Here is a 14,650-nt window from a genome sequence, read left to right as displayed (position 1 = left end):
AAGCGCAGAGCTGAAACTACAAGTGGGGACGCCCACAGGGAGGCTGCAACCATGGTCCAGATGACATGGGGGGAGGATGCGGGCCTGAACGTGGGCACAGAGCGGTGACACAGCCCTTTGCAAACATGGGTGTCATCAAATATAACGTCATAGAGTTCATTCTGTAGACTCGTGGTCATGTGGCACATTTGTTTCTTTTCATCAGTCACCGCATTTTTATCTCCTAGAATCTTTCCATCCTTGCGATTCGGCTTCCTTCTCTGCCTCGCCCAAGCCAACCCCAAACCCTTGGCAGCCCCCCAGCCCCACTTCAAGTGTGACCAGCCTCAGAACATGACAGAGCTTCCAATTCTTATTTCACAGATGCGATGTCTTCTGTCACTCTAAGAATAGTATCCGTTAAGTCTTTGGTGTTTTCTCGTGGTCCTTGTGCCTCTTTTCTCCAAGTTCCTTTTCCCTGTTTATGTGTCTTATCCCATCTTCCACTGTAGAGGCTTTCTTCAGATGGTAGGTGATCCTTGGCTGTCCATTCTCACTTGGGAACGAGTCACTTAGACATGAAGGAGAAGCTCTAGCCAGTGCACGAGGCTTCCTTACAGGCTTGTAGCTGTCTCTGGAGGGGGAGTAGGCAGATGCTCAGCCACACTTGGTTGGGAGATGCCCGCTGTAGATATCTGTGGGCATTTTCTCTGGGGTGGGCCAGTCTTCCCAAGAGGAATCTGCCAGCCACACCTGGATCTGGAGACACCAGCTTGGCTCACAGTAAGGTGTGTGGACTTTCACTTAATTTCCACTTTCGGAATAGCGTCTCAACCATGCCCTTAGCTATCATTGGTATCCTCAAATCTGGAGCCTTTCCAGTCTACCTTCTGCAGAGAGTAAACCTCCCATCTTCCACTGATCCCCATCCAGGGTATTTTTCATTTCACACATCGTAGTTGTCATCTCTAGAGGTTTAGTTTGGGTCTTTTCATATCTCCCACTTCTTAACATAGCCAATCTCTCCTCTGTTTTTTTGAAAGTTGGAATCGAGTTATGATAACGTGTTTTGTTCCTTATGTAGTTTTTTAAAAAAATTACAAGACTTTTTTTTTTTAAAGGTTTGATTTATTTATGAGAAAGAGAGCAAGAGAGAGCATGAACAGTGGGGAGGGGCCGAGGGAGAGGGAGAAGCAGACTCCTGGCTGAGCAGGGAGCTCGATGTGGGGCTGGATCCTAGGACCCTGGGATCATGACCTGAGCCAAAGGCAGGCACTTGACTGACTGAGCCACGCAGGGGCTCCTAAATTACAAAACTTTCTTTTTTTACAGCAGCTTTTAGTTTAGAGAAAAGTTAAGCAGAAGGTACAAAGTTCCCATTTACCCCCCTCTCCCTTCCTTGCCCACCCCTACACATTTTCCCGATTATGAATGAACATCTTCCTTAGTGTGGAATATTTGTTACAAATGATGAGTCAATACTGATATATTATTATTATTAATCTGAAGTCCATAGTTTATATTAAGGCTCGCTGTGTGTAGTATAACATTCTGTGGGTTTTGATGAATATATTGCTAGATCACATGATAAAAGTATGCTTCGTTTTGTAGTAAACTGCCAAACTGTCTTCCAAGGGGCCATACCATTTGGCATTGTCACCGGCAATGAATGAGCATTCCTGTTGCTCTATACCCTCTCCAGCATTTGGTGTTCTCAGTGTTTTGCATGTTAGCCATTCTAAAAGTATCATAACTTTTTAAATGCTCTTGTCTACCAGTTCTATCATCGATGTCCGTTCTCCATCTGATGTCCCCGAATGATAAGGTTTTACACTCTGGCTGGTGGAGCACGGGGGATTATTCCCTCCAATCCTTTAGGGTGGTTCTTTCCCCAACCCCGAGTAGTTTCTTTACAGGTGTGCCCTGCTCAGTACTCAGCTGAAGACCTGAAGGGGACCCTCTGCAGATCTCTGGAGCTCCCTCCCCATGTAGCTCTCTCCTTTCTGGGGCTCTGCCCCACACTCTCCCACATTCCCAGCCGCATCTCCAAAACTCAGCTCTCTTTGCCTTCCTCCTTCCCGATTAGCAGCCTGGAAACTCTCCTGCCGGTGAGCAGAGGCAACCAGGGAGGCTCAATGCCTTTTTTCCCATCTCTTGGGGATCACACATTGCCTTTCATTGCCTGATGTCCAGTGTCTTTCAGATCTTTTGTCTGGCTTTACATTTTTCAGGCAAGAGGGTAAAGATGGTCCCTTTTATTTCATCTTGGCTGGAAATGGAAGTCTAAAGATTTCTTTTGAATGGAACCAATGATTAATAAAATCAAAACTTTTATTCCTACAGTGTTCAGAATAGGTAGCTTCTGCAGCAGTGTGGTCATGATACAAATACTACCATGCGGGGCGCCTGGGTGGCTCAGACGTTAAGCGTCTGCCTTCGGCTCAGGTCATGATCCCGGGGCCCTGGGATCGAGCCCCACATCGGGCCCCCTGTTCTGTGGGAAGCCTGCTTCTCCCTCTCCCACTCCCCCTGCTTGTGTTCCCTCTCTCACTGTGTCTCTCTCTGTCATATAAATAAAATCTTTAAAAAACAACAACAACAACAAAAAATACTACCATGCACAACTCTTCAGTCTGTGGTTGGGTTCAGCTTTCATGGGCCACCCAGCAGGCCATGTCATCTACCCACCCCCTCCTGGAAAATAATGGAGCCAGTGAATCAGCAGGGCAGGCTGTGCCTGCTCTCTCCCAAAGGCCAGGAGGCCAGATCTATCTTTGGAAAGTGTAGCAAAGGGAGGGGGGATGGTAGGGAGCAATGAAATGATGGGAAAAAGAGGTCATAATATCAGCGCAGTTTTTCAGATTAAAAAGCTTCATCTGTTTGTCATTCAATCTCTTTAAGACACTGGAAGAAGGGGGTATTGCTAAGTAGGGAATCTATTTTGGCAATTTAAGAGAGATCGAGCTAACTGAATGACTCCTTGGTCCTTTATCTCTTATCTCTGGTGGCCTTATGGTGCTGTGTCTCTAGGTTATCCTGCAGCTCAGGCGATGGGAGTCAGTGGGGCAGCTTCTTTCCTACGTACCCAAAGATTAGCCCAAGAACACCAGCACTTCCAAACTTTTAGCTTCTTGACAGAATTATTTAGAAAAGTCATTGCAGACTTTCCTGCCTTAGTAAGAGTAATAGAATTGCAATACCAATAGCGATAATCATAACACTCAATGAGTTCGGCATAGTTTTAAGTGCTTTGCGTGTATTAATTTAATCCTCACAGCAGCGTGAAGTATGTACAAGCATTATCACCATCTTGTAGGTAAGGAAACACACAGAGGGAGATTAAAGATTTGACCAAGACATGCCGATTACAGAGTGTAATTTTATCAGTTCTTGGTAACTTGGAAATATTACTAGGATCATTGAATATTGGATGGTAGCCATCAATGCAGGCACACATATGGAAAGCCCTAGAGGTGTGAGAACTGACCTGGGGTCCCCCAAAGTTGGGTTCCTTGGGGGCTCACTGAGGCCCCCGAATGGTGGCATTTGCTTTCATGGGAGCCTACAGAGAGACGAGCTATGGAGGCGCCCCCTAGGAAATGAAGGTTGGGGGAGACTGAGGATTACAGGAAAATGGAAAACAGGAAACCCTGCCACTCAGCAGGGGGGTGGGGGAAGTCATGGCAAGGCGGTGGAGGATATTGAGGTGCACAGACAGTGGTCACGGTGGGCTTGCCCCACGCAAGAAGCCATGTGATGGTTGTTGCTTCTTCGGTGGATCGGACGAAGCCATTCAGACCTAGGTTCCCCTGTGTGGACCGGGTACCCCTGACAGCTACCAAACTTCCCAGGTGTTCCTTTCCTCAACAATAAAATCGGTTAAAAAAAAAAAATACTTAAACTGTATGTAGGATTGACTTAGACTGACCCAGCTATGTACATAAAGTGCTTAGCAGAATGTCTGGAATGTAGTAATAACTCAGTAAATGGTCTTAGCTGTTTTTAATAATGAAGTTCTGGAGTGAGGCCAAGAGGAACAGTTGCCTCTGGTTATGTAATACAGCCTGCCTATGACTTTGAATCTAGTGTCAGAGCCACAGTGGGCAAGTTTCTCTGGAGGGAGCTTGTTCTCTGAATGGTGAGTGGCTGGGCTGGTGCTGGTGTCTGGTAAGCTCCCCCATTCCCACCCTCCTGGGCGGCTCTTCTGAGTGTGACCCCTTGCATTCTGGCTCCCTGGGCCCCGGATTGCTGCTGCTGGGCCCCGGGCAGTCATATGACTGCTTCTCACTGTGCCCAGCTTGCTCTAGCTGGGATCAGGCAGCCTGCACAGTGAAGGACTCCTATGTCAGCAGCTCTGGGAGCCAGCAGGTCAGAGAGGAGACCAGAGGTCCGGAGCTGGAGGCTCCTAGAGGCCCAGCAGCTGACAAATCTAGAACAGGGACACTGGACCTAGCAGTACATGGCTTAGCTCTGTGGAGTCCAGACTGTAGTGGCCGAAACTGGCCCCTGACTCTTTTCTCCTATGGCCCAGTTGTGCACCCTGTCCAGTATAGACTGGAGGACTCCACCTTCTAGAAGCCACCGCCTCCCCCACCGAGATGACCACCGGGTGACCCTGTATGACTGGAGTTGGCCCTCATGCCCCCCAAGCAAGCAACCTTTTCCTCAGCATAGAGTCGGGGAGGGTGTAGTTGGAAGGAGTGAGATGGAGAGTGAGGGAGAAGAGCTCAGGGCCTCAGGGCCCAGGCTCCAAAGGGAGGCCTGAAGGACGCTGTCTTCATGAATGGTCTGGAAGACAGAATTTTTTTTTTTAACTAATTTTACTATTTCTCTGTTTCTCTATTACTTAAGGGAGAATCGATGCCCCAGGAATCTTCTTCCTTCCTCTCGCTCCCTTAGCATCAGAAGCCATTGTTTACATGAACTTTCCTGTGGAGGTCCAATGTATATGGCAGCTGGAGGCAGAGCAGCCACGTTGCGGCCAAGTGGGGGGCACCGGAGTCCCACTCGGTTACGTAGCACTTCCTCAGGAAGCCCTAGACTCACCTCCACAGAGCCCCCAGGACCACACTCCGAAGCCCTTGTAAACTCGGAGGAAGATGAACTGGGGCAGCGCCAGAAGCAGCAGAGCCCCCTAGTAGCCCGCCTTCCACTGCACCTTCCCTCCCTGGCAGGGCCCCGAGCCCCCCAGGGTTTAGCAGTTAATTCTCAGAAAACTCACAAGCTCCACCCATGAACCCCCACTGATTCTGCACTAGTGGATCCAAATGAATGAACTTCTTAAAAAGTCAGTTTCGAACCCATGAGATGAGAAGATTTGTACTCCCCCTTTTTTTACTTGTGTAACTACCACGGGGTATAACCAATAAAACTGTGTTGATCCCTTAGAAGTCCCTCCAGAGCCCCGTAGTCTGTCGCCTCCCTCCTCCCCAAGGGTGTTGCTTCCCTGACCTTTGTGATACTTGCCCCCTCTTTTCCTTGTGGTTTTATCACCTGTGTAGGGACCTCTAAGTGGAGTTGCGGTTTGCCTGGTTTTGAACTTGTTAGAAATCAATTCATAATGTCATTCTTTTAGAACATACGCCTTTCATTTAATGGGAGGTTTTCAGGCTCCACCATGTTGTTGAGTGGAATATTTCTATTTGCAGTGGATTTCGAATATGTCATTCTCAGGTCCTTGAGCAAGTCAGTTAACTTTTTTTGAGCCTCGGTTGCCTCATCAGAAACTATGGTTCAGAAGTGTTTCTGGAGTCCGCTCCAAATTCCTGTTTTATTGCAGAAGAGATAAGATAAGTGGAACGCGGGGCTCCCAGATCACGAATGGGGATGGAAGAGAAGAGAAGTAAACACGTTTCTGTGAGGAATAACTACTTTTTCACTGAACAGAGAAATGAACATTATCTTTGGGAGCAAGTGATTTCAAAAGGAGACAGATTCTTCCACAAAATTGGAAATTTTATCTTTAAAATTCCAGAAGTGGCTTTCTCATTTCGGCGAGTCGGTGAGACCCATAGTCCCGGAGGCGAAGTGGACGGTTCTGATGGACAATAACACCTCAGTCTTCTACCACATTGCTTTTTGGTATCGAGGTGCCGTATAGAAACCATGAAACTTACACATAGAAATTACACACACAGTTCATCGGTTCTTCACTAGTCACTTGAATTTTGTAGAACTGGGATTTTGTTGTAATGGCCCCATTTTACCCACCATCTTCGGTCTACCCTCCCCTGAAGTCTCCACCTTTCCTGTCCAGCAGCACCCCCAGCACCTGTCACCGTTATACCCTGGCCAACAGCTTCTTTCTTTGTGCATTCAGTCCTGGGCAATCGTGAGCTGCTTCTACTTGTCACGGGTCTTTCCTGGATTTGGTGGGAAAACACCACGGATGCACAGAATGCCCAGACAGCCCCCAGACCGCATCCTGAGGTCCGGCTGTCTCCCTGATGTCCCCATTGACCTCACCCCGCATTAACTCTCACTCACTGAGACCAAATGTGAGTTCGCGGCATGTGCAGATTGTAACAATCTCCCAGTGGTTTCTCTGCTGGGTTTGGAGAATATTTTGGGTCGGAGGAGGTTGGGAGCGCTGTGCACTAGTTTAACGGGCGTGTTTTATTGAAGCCAGCATAGACATGATGAATTAAGACTTTTTTTCTAGAGTAGCACTGTCCAGTAGACCTTTTTGCCATAATAAATATGTTCTATTCGGCTCTGTGCAAGACAGTAGGCATTTAGTACTCGATTAACCACTTAGCACACCAGCCGCTTAGCTACTGTGATTAATTTAATTGATTTTCATTTCAATAGCCACATATGGCTAGCAGTTTTGTTGTCAGGCAAGTTCTAGAGCGTGCCTTTCCCATATAGTCTTTTCCTGGATACATATTGAACTTTCATGTCGTCAATACAAAGCAAACAAAACAAATCTCTCAATTCCCAAGGTCATTTGTCGTCTCTCTGTTTCCTCAACTACCATTTACTTCTGTGGGCTGGCTTCTGCCCTGCCAATGCACAGAAACTGCAGAGATGAGGCCACACATGCTCTCAGTATTGCCAAATCCCTGACATCTGACACTGGGTTATTTCACCCTTCTCTTACCCTCTAGCTACATTCCTTTGGTCTTTACTGTCTACTGTATGCCAGGATTTCAGGTGGTGATGAAGAAAAGGATACCGTCCCAGTTCCCATGTCCCATGTTACAGTCTGGGGTGTTCATTTTGTAGATCTGGGACATTCAAATGCGTTGGACCACAATCCAGAAAAATATGTTTTAGCTTGCAACCAAGTGTATAAATATATATAGATAGATGTTAGATAAATAGATAGATATGCAGATATAATCATAGCAGAAGTTTCAGGGAAAGATCTTTACTGAAATTATATGCACAGCGTGTTAATATTTTCAATATCATTTTTGAATGCTGGAGGAGATCTATTCTGTTTCATGACCCACCTACAGTTTGAAAACTCTGCCCTAAATGCCAGTGCTCCCCAGACCCTGATGTTACCATCGGCCATCATGCTGCTTGCTTTCCCCGAGTGCTCTCAGCCCGGGGCATGTCTCCCGCCCCTACCCACGACTACTGCTCCTTCCTTGGAGCTCTCTTTTCACACACTCTCCCACATCACATTCTGAGACCCAGCAGCCTCCAAGACATCACTGGCCTGTCCCTGCCTAACTTCTTAAGTGTCCAAATCGGATTTTATCCCCTTTTCCCAAATCCTGCTCCTTCTCCTGTGCATACTCTGTTAGTGAATGGTTCCGTTCATCATCCACCCATTTACCATAGGGAGAGACCTAGAAGGCATCCTAAATGCATCCTACCCCACCTTTAAGTGACATTTAAGAGACATTAAGTGTCTCAGAGAGATCCTGCCCCTCCATCTCATCCCCACGCCTTCAGCTTAGACCCTCCTCACCTCTACCATTGCTGACTTATCAAAAGTTTTCTAAATCAGCTCTGTCCAATAGCACATATAGCAATAACGAAATTTTCTATATTGGCACTGTCTGATATGGTAACCATTAGGTGTGTGTGGCTCAGGAGCACTTAAAATGTGGCTAGTGTGACAGAGGAACTCAATTTTAAGTTTATGTATTTATTTTTTAAAAAATTTATTTATTTATTTGAGAGAGAGAGAGCGAGAGAGAGCGCACAAGTGGGGGAGGGGCAGAGGGAGAAGGAGAGAGAGAGAATTTCCAGCAGACTCCCTGCTGAGGCTGGAGCCTGATATGGGGCTCGATCTCACGACCCTGAGATCATGATATGAGTTGAAATCAAGAGTTGGTCACTTAACCACCTGAACCACCCAGGCACCCCATAAATTTTAAGCTGAGATAGCCATATGTGGCTAGTGACGAATGTGCTGGAAAGCTCAGGGCTAATTGACCTCCCTGCCACAAGGGTACGTCCTCCCAGCCCCTGGAACAAAGAGACAACCACTCAACCCCTGGCGGCTAAGCTAACGAAAGAAATATAAAAATAGGAAAGCCGTACGAAGGTGTTAGCAACACCATCAATTACCAGGTAGTACCGCAAATCAACTCAATTTCTCAGATGAAATTTTTTCACCAATTAAAAACAAAACACAACAGGGGCACCTGGGTGGCTCAGTCAGTTAAGCGTCTACCCTTGGCTCAGGTCATGATCTTAGGGTCCTGGGATCTAGCCCCACATCGGGCTCCCGGCTCAGCGGGGAGCCTCCTTCTCCCTCTCCTTCTGTGATCTCTTTCACTCTCTCTCTCAAATAAATAAAATTAAAAAAAAAAAAACAACCCAGAGGAGGACACCATGTTACACAGCCTCTCTCTGTGTTAATTGATTAAATTAAGTAATTAAAGAAATAGTAATCGAGCGTTACCATTGTGCTTGGCGTTCGTGATACAAAGACGAGTAAGACATAATCCCTCCAGGAGCTCTGATTCCAGTGAGAGAGAGAGACAGTAGGCACATCATCGCAATCCGACAGAATAAGGGCTGAGATAAGCCTGGATGGGACCTAAGAAGCGCAGGAGGAAGAGCCGTTACCTGGACCCTGCTCCCTGCAAATGGTGATGCAGAGGGAGAGGCGTTTGCATGGCGTTTTGAAGGATGACAAAAGGTTTGCTGGGCAGAGAAGGAAGGTTATTTAAGTCCGGGAAGGAGCCTGTGTGTATAGTTGTTTACTGTGCATGACACACTACCCCGACACTTAGCAGCTTGAAACAACATCTACTGCCTCATGCTTCTGCCGGCCAGGAATTTAGAACCAGCTTCGTTGGGTGGATGTGGCCCAAGGCCTCCCCTGAGACTGCTGTCGAGATGCTGTCTGGGTCTGCAGGCAACTGGAGGCTCCCGTGGGGTTGGGGAATCGGCTTCCCCACACTCCCACGTGGTAGTTGGCGGAGGCCTTTGTCCCTTGATGGCTGTTGGCAAGAGGCCTCACTTCCTTACCACACGGGCCTCTCCTTGGGTTTCTTGGGTGTCTCGGTGACAGGTCAGCTGGCTTGGCACAGAGTAAGTGATGAGAGAGAGAACGAGCAGGAAGCCTCGATGCCTCTTGTGACCTAGTCCCTGGAGTCACACCTCGTCATCTCTACATTATTCCACCTGTGTAAAGGGGTTCCCCAAGTCCAGCCCACACTTGTGGGGAGGGGAATCAGGCTCATCCCTCAAAGGGAGGAGTATTAAAGAATATGTGGTCTTGTCTTAACACTATGTTGTCTTAATACCATGTACAAAGGCAGGAGGCATGAATATTGTTGGTATGTTTAGAGAAAAACAGAATGTCCATTGTGGGTAGAATAGATTCGTGTGGAACTGCATAGGCTGGTTTCTGATGGGATTTGGCCCCAGAAGAGCTCCAAGGCCTCAAAACTGCAGTGCTGGGGTGCACAGAGGGCTGTTCTGTGGGTCAGCAATCCCCGCTCAAATGGACAGCCAGTCAGGCCCTGCTGGACCAGCCCAGCTGGGGCTCTGGGGGTCACGCTGCCCCACCAAGACCTATCTTACAGCTGGGAGCAGGGTGCTCTGTAAGCCCTCCACACACATTCTTCACATCAGGGGTTCTGATGAACTTGGTCACAACCCTCCCCCTCCCCCATTGTGTGTATTGCAAAAGCCAACCTTGGGCTTTTTCATTTCCTCTTTAAGGCTATCGGTCTGCCTCTCCCCTCACCGCGCCTCTGCCTCTCCCTGGCCTTCAGGTGAAGAACTTTGCTGCTTTGTTGTGGATCTCGCATCCCAAATTCTCCTAGTAGAGGGGAGGGATGGTTGGGAAAAGAATACAGTTCCTCGGACTCTCTTTAGGGCTCTACAGGTGTTCTAAATGTCATCCAGGTGTCATCTGGCTACTCCCTCCTTGAGTTTGAATGATTGCCTGGATAAGGTTGCTCCAAGCCCTCATTCTGCCTTTAAAAAGTTCCAAGCCCTTCCTACGATTTTCCCAAGATTACCCTTTGTGGTCGTCTCTGACTCTCAACTCCTGATTCCACTGAATTTGTTCATTTTATCTCTGTTCTATTCCTGTTTTATACCCCAATGGCTCCAGAGCCCACACTCTTCCTCTTATATAATTCCACAAAACCCCCTAAATCATACAAGACACAGTGTTAACTGTAGACTTGACTGAAAATGTACAGGAGGAGGAATTTAAATCACAACAGATACAGACCCAGATAATACCCAGGACACCCAGTTAAGTTTGAACTTTAGATGAACAATAATTTTTTTATTGCGTGTCCCCATTTTTTTTTTTTTTTACTGACTCTAGCAACTCTAACAGCCAACAACTTCAAAATGAACATTAGACATTCTGTTCTTGACCTTCCCCTCACTGGGGATTTCTCATGGTTGGTGTCACCTCTGGTCCCCAGCTCCCACCATCTTGCCGGTTCCCTGCTCTCTCCACTGTCCTTCCCACCTTGTTCTACTGCAGGTTAGCTTGTGTATCCAAAACCATCCTGGCTCTAAGCACAACGAAGGGGCCTTTCACTCACCCATATCTGCACCCCTGTGAAGGTAGTTCTCCCTACTTACATAAGTATCATATGATAACACCCTTAGAGGTGAGCCACCATTGTGACAGCAAGGCCTTGTCTTTCACTCAAGATGGTTACAGAGCTCCTTCGCTGGCTGTGATATTCCTGGTGGAGGATATGTGCCAGGCTGAATTATTCATGCATTCAGCACACATTTATTGTATCCTTATGACTTAATAGGCCCGGGGTATAAAGTGATAAATAAGATGAGATGTGGGGCACTGAGTGAGACCTGAGTACAGGGGGCCAGAGGACCTTGTAAGTGGTGCAGGGTAGAGGGATACATAGTGAGCTGTGAATCCCACTGCAGGGGTTGATCTCAGAGGGAAGAGGTATCATTTCAGCCATTCCAGGGTGGTTAAAAGGGAGTTCACAGGTCAAGAAAAGGAGGCAGATACTCTAAGCAGAGAAAATACAAGTTCAGAGAATGATAGAAAAGTTGGTGTGGGAGAAGATGTACAGGAGATGCCAATAAGCTGGGCTATTCCAGTGGGTTTGGTGCACCTCTATTTGTTGTACACCCCTGCTTACAGCAGAAAGAGCTCACCTTCATTTGTTCAAATGGGAAAAGAGACTGTATATGTATTCATTTCCTATTGCCAGGTTATAAATTAGTACAAACTTAGCACTTTAAAACAACACACATTTTTTTCACAGTTTCTGAGGCAGGAATCAGAGCATGGCTTAGTAGGGTCCTCTGCTTCAGAGTCTCTTACAAGCCTGCAGTCAAGGTGTTGGCCAGGGCTGGGTTCTCATCTGAGGCTCGACTGGGGAAGCATCCACTTCCCAGTTCACATATGCGGTTGATGGTAGAATTCTGTTCCTTGAAGATTGTTGGACTGAGGGCCTCACTGTCTGTCACCCAGAGAACATCCTCAATTACTTGGACATGGAGCCCTCCACAATCACCACTTCTTTCATGGAAGCATGCAAGCCAAAGAAGGTAACAGTCTTCTAGCAAGACTGAAGTCATGAGTTTATGTAATATAATCATAGAAATGACATCGCATCACCTTTGCAGTATTCGTTGGTTAGAAGCAAGTCATAGATCCTGCTCACACTCAAGAGAGAGGAATAAACAAGTGTGTGAGTGCCAGGAGCTGAGGGTTATTGAGAAGCATCTTAGAATCTGTCCACCAAGTAAGCAGTAGTGAGCTGTGTGTATATGTGGTAGGGGAGGAGTAGGGAAGCACCATACTGGGTGAGAAGGAGGGCAGGGGAGACTTGCACATACCCATACACTGTAGCTCATACAGGTTAAGGAAGACTGGAATTTTCTTATCCACCCCTGTGCTGGGATAGCATCCTATCTCTGGAAGAGGCTGAAAGCCTATGAGCTAGGGTGAAGCTTGCTATTATAATGGGCCATGATGAAGGGCATAGGCCTCTTCACCCTAGTTTCACCCCTGGTGCCCTACCCACCTTTCCAAGGAGGTTGATGAGGACATAGATCAGGGTAGTGGGCACAAGGATGGGAACGGAAGACTGGATTAGGATTTAGAAGCTAAATTGGAGGACTTAATGACTCATTAGATGTAGGAATAATAGTGTCAGAAGGGGAAAAATACATTTCTATAGCAGGAAATTGGGTAGATAGTGGTGTCGTTAACAGAAGAAACATGGTAGAAGGTTTGGGGACTCTGGTCATGTTGCTTTTGAAGAGATGATGCTGAGATCAAATTGCCAGTATAGTTTCAGAGCCCAAGACCGGGGCAAGGGTTAGGGATAGACAAATGACAGTCCGTGAGGAGGTGTAACTGGAGTGTATTCAAAGCCTCCAAGTAAGCAAGAGTTGGCCTAGGACAGAGTCCTCAAGGAGCACACACCCATAGAGAGGTAGCACAGGAAGAAACACTGGGAAAGTGCGAGAAGAAGCAGCCAGAGAGGCGGGTGGAGAACCAGGGAGTGTGATGTCTCTGGGGTCAAAGCAGGGGTGGTTGGTAGTGTCAAAGGTTGGCATAGACCGGGGAGTGGACAGAACGCATCACTGCGACCACAAAGGCAGGTGTAGAGAGCAGAGGTGGCCAAAGCCCTATGGTAGGGGGCCGAAGACTAAGTAGGAGGCAATGACCACCAAGGGGAGGTGATCTTTTTAAAGAAAGGGCAAGGGGCGCCTGGGTGGCTCAGTCGTTAAGCATCTGCCTTCGGCTCAGGTCATGATCCTGGGGTCCTGGGATCGAGCCCCACATGGGGCTCCGTGCTCGGGGGAAAGCCTGCTTCTCCCTCTCCCACACCCCCTGCTTGCGTTCCCTCTCTCGCTGTCTCTCTCTGTCAAATAAATAAATAAAATCTTTAAAAAAAAAATAAAGGGCAAGAAAGATTAGTAGGCAAGAGCATGGGCTCCACACACTGTCTCCGTGGCTCACCAGCTGAGTGGCCTTTAGGCAAGCTTCAACCTTTCTGAGCCTGTTTCCTCATGTGCCATAGCCCCAGGGGAATGGGGATAAAAGTGGCCACCTCATAAGTTTGTGGTGACCTTCAAATGAGGTGGTGCAAGTAATAGAACAGTGGAGAACAGCTCAGAACTTGACTCTCAGCTTCTGCTCCTGCCAACCTATTCTCCACAAAATAACTTCTACGAATATTCTGCTCCCCAGCTGCAATGTTCCCTCTGCAGGTAGGATCACATTCGAAGTCCTTGTGTGAGTTGGCATCTACTTATTCCCCTATCCTCAGTGAGTGACTTTGGCAACCTTGAACGTGTGATGCCCCTTCAGACCTCAGGACACATCCACATGGAGTTTACCCTGCGTGGGTTGCTCTTCCCAACCACCCATGGCCTGGTGGCTCCTCATCCACTCTTCAGCTAAATGGTAGCTTGAATGTCATTTCCCGAAGCCTCCTCCAGCCCCTGACCTAAGTTGGGTTCCCTGGTTCTCTGCTCCAATACCCAACACAGTTCCAGGCACACAAGGAATGTTTGTCTCTATGAATAAATAGAGAATGGATATCAACAACTGGCCATGTGATCTTGGACTGGTCACTTGACCTCTCTGAGCTTCAGAGCTTTGTCATCTTTAGTCTGGAAGGAGGATGAGACTTCTTTGAGCTCTGCCAATCTTTGCCTCTAACTCTAGGGTCTGGGCAGATTCCCTGCACAAGGCATGTGGGCAGTAAGGCTGTGGGAGGAAGCTGGGGGCTGTGGTGGAGGAGTGGGGCATCCACCCTGAGGCCCACTCACCCACTGGGCCTACAGCCCCCAGTTGTGGCCTGATGGACAGGAGCCGGGGGACAGTCAGAATCAAAATGGCCTTGCACTTTCAGTGCTTGCGTTTCAATTCAGTGAGTCATGAGTCTGACATGACTGTCAGACCAGTAGTGAGTCTACTTCTGGAGAATAAATAAGACCTCTGCATGGCCACGTGAACAGGCTCGGTGCGTACACATGCCACACACACACACACACACACACACACACACACACACACACTCCCAAGGCACATTTGCAAGTACAAATACAAATGCAAATGCGCAGAGATCCCTGAGCTCACACCGTCAATGCCCTGGGAAGTCCATCCCCACGTTCCTGAGCCCAGAAGAACTCTGCCGCCCTCTGAGTCTCCAGGGCATTCTCTCCTCTCATCCTCTGGGTCCTCCCTGTCCCCACACACCCCAAGGCTGTGCACCTGGGCCCTGGGGATGTCATG

This window comes from Mirounga leonina, unplaced genomic scaffold (genome assembly GCF_011800145.1).
Source record: "Mirounga leonina isolate KUSES-001 unplaced genomic scaffold, KU_Mleo_1.0 Mir_507, whole genome shotgun sequence".
Taxonomy (NCBI): Eukaryota; Metazoa; Chordata; class Mammalia; order Carnivora; family Phocidae; genus Mirounga; species Mirounga leonina.
Note: the sequence above shows the minus strand (reverse complement) of the source record.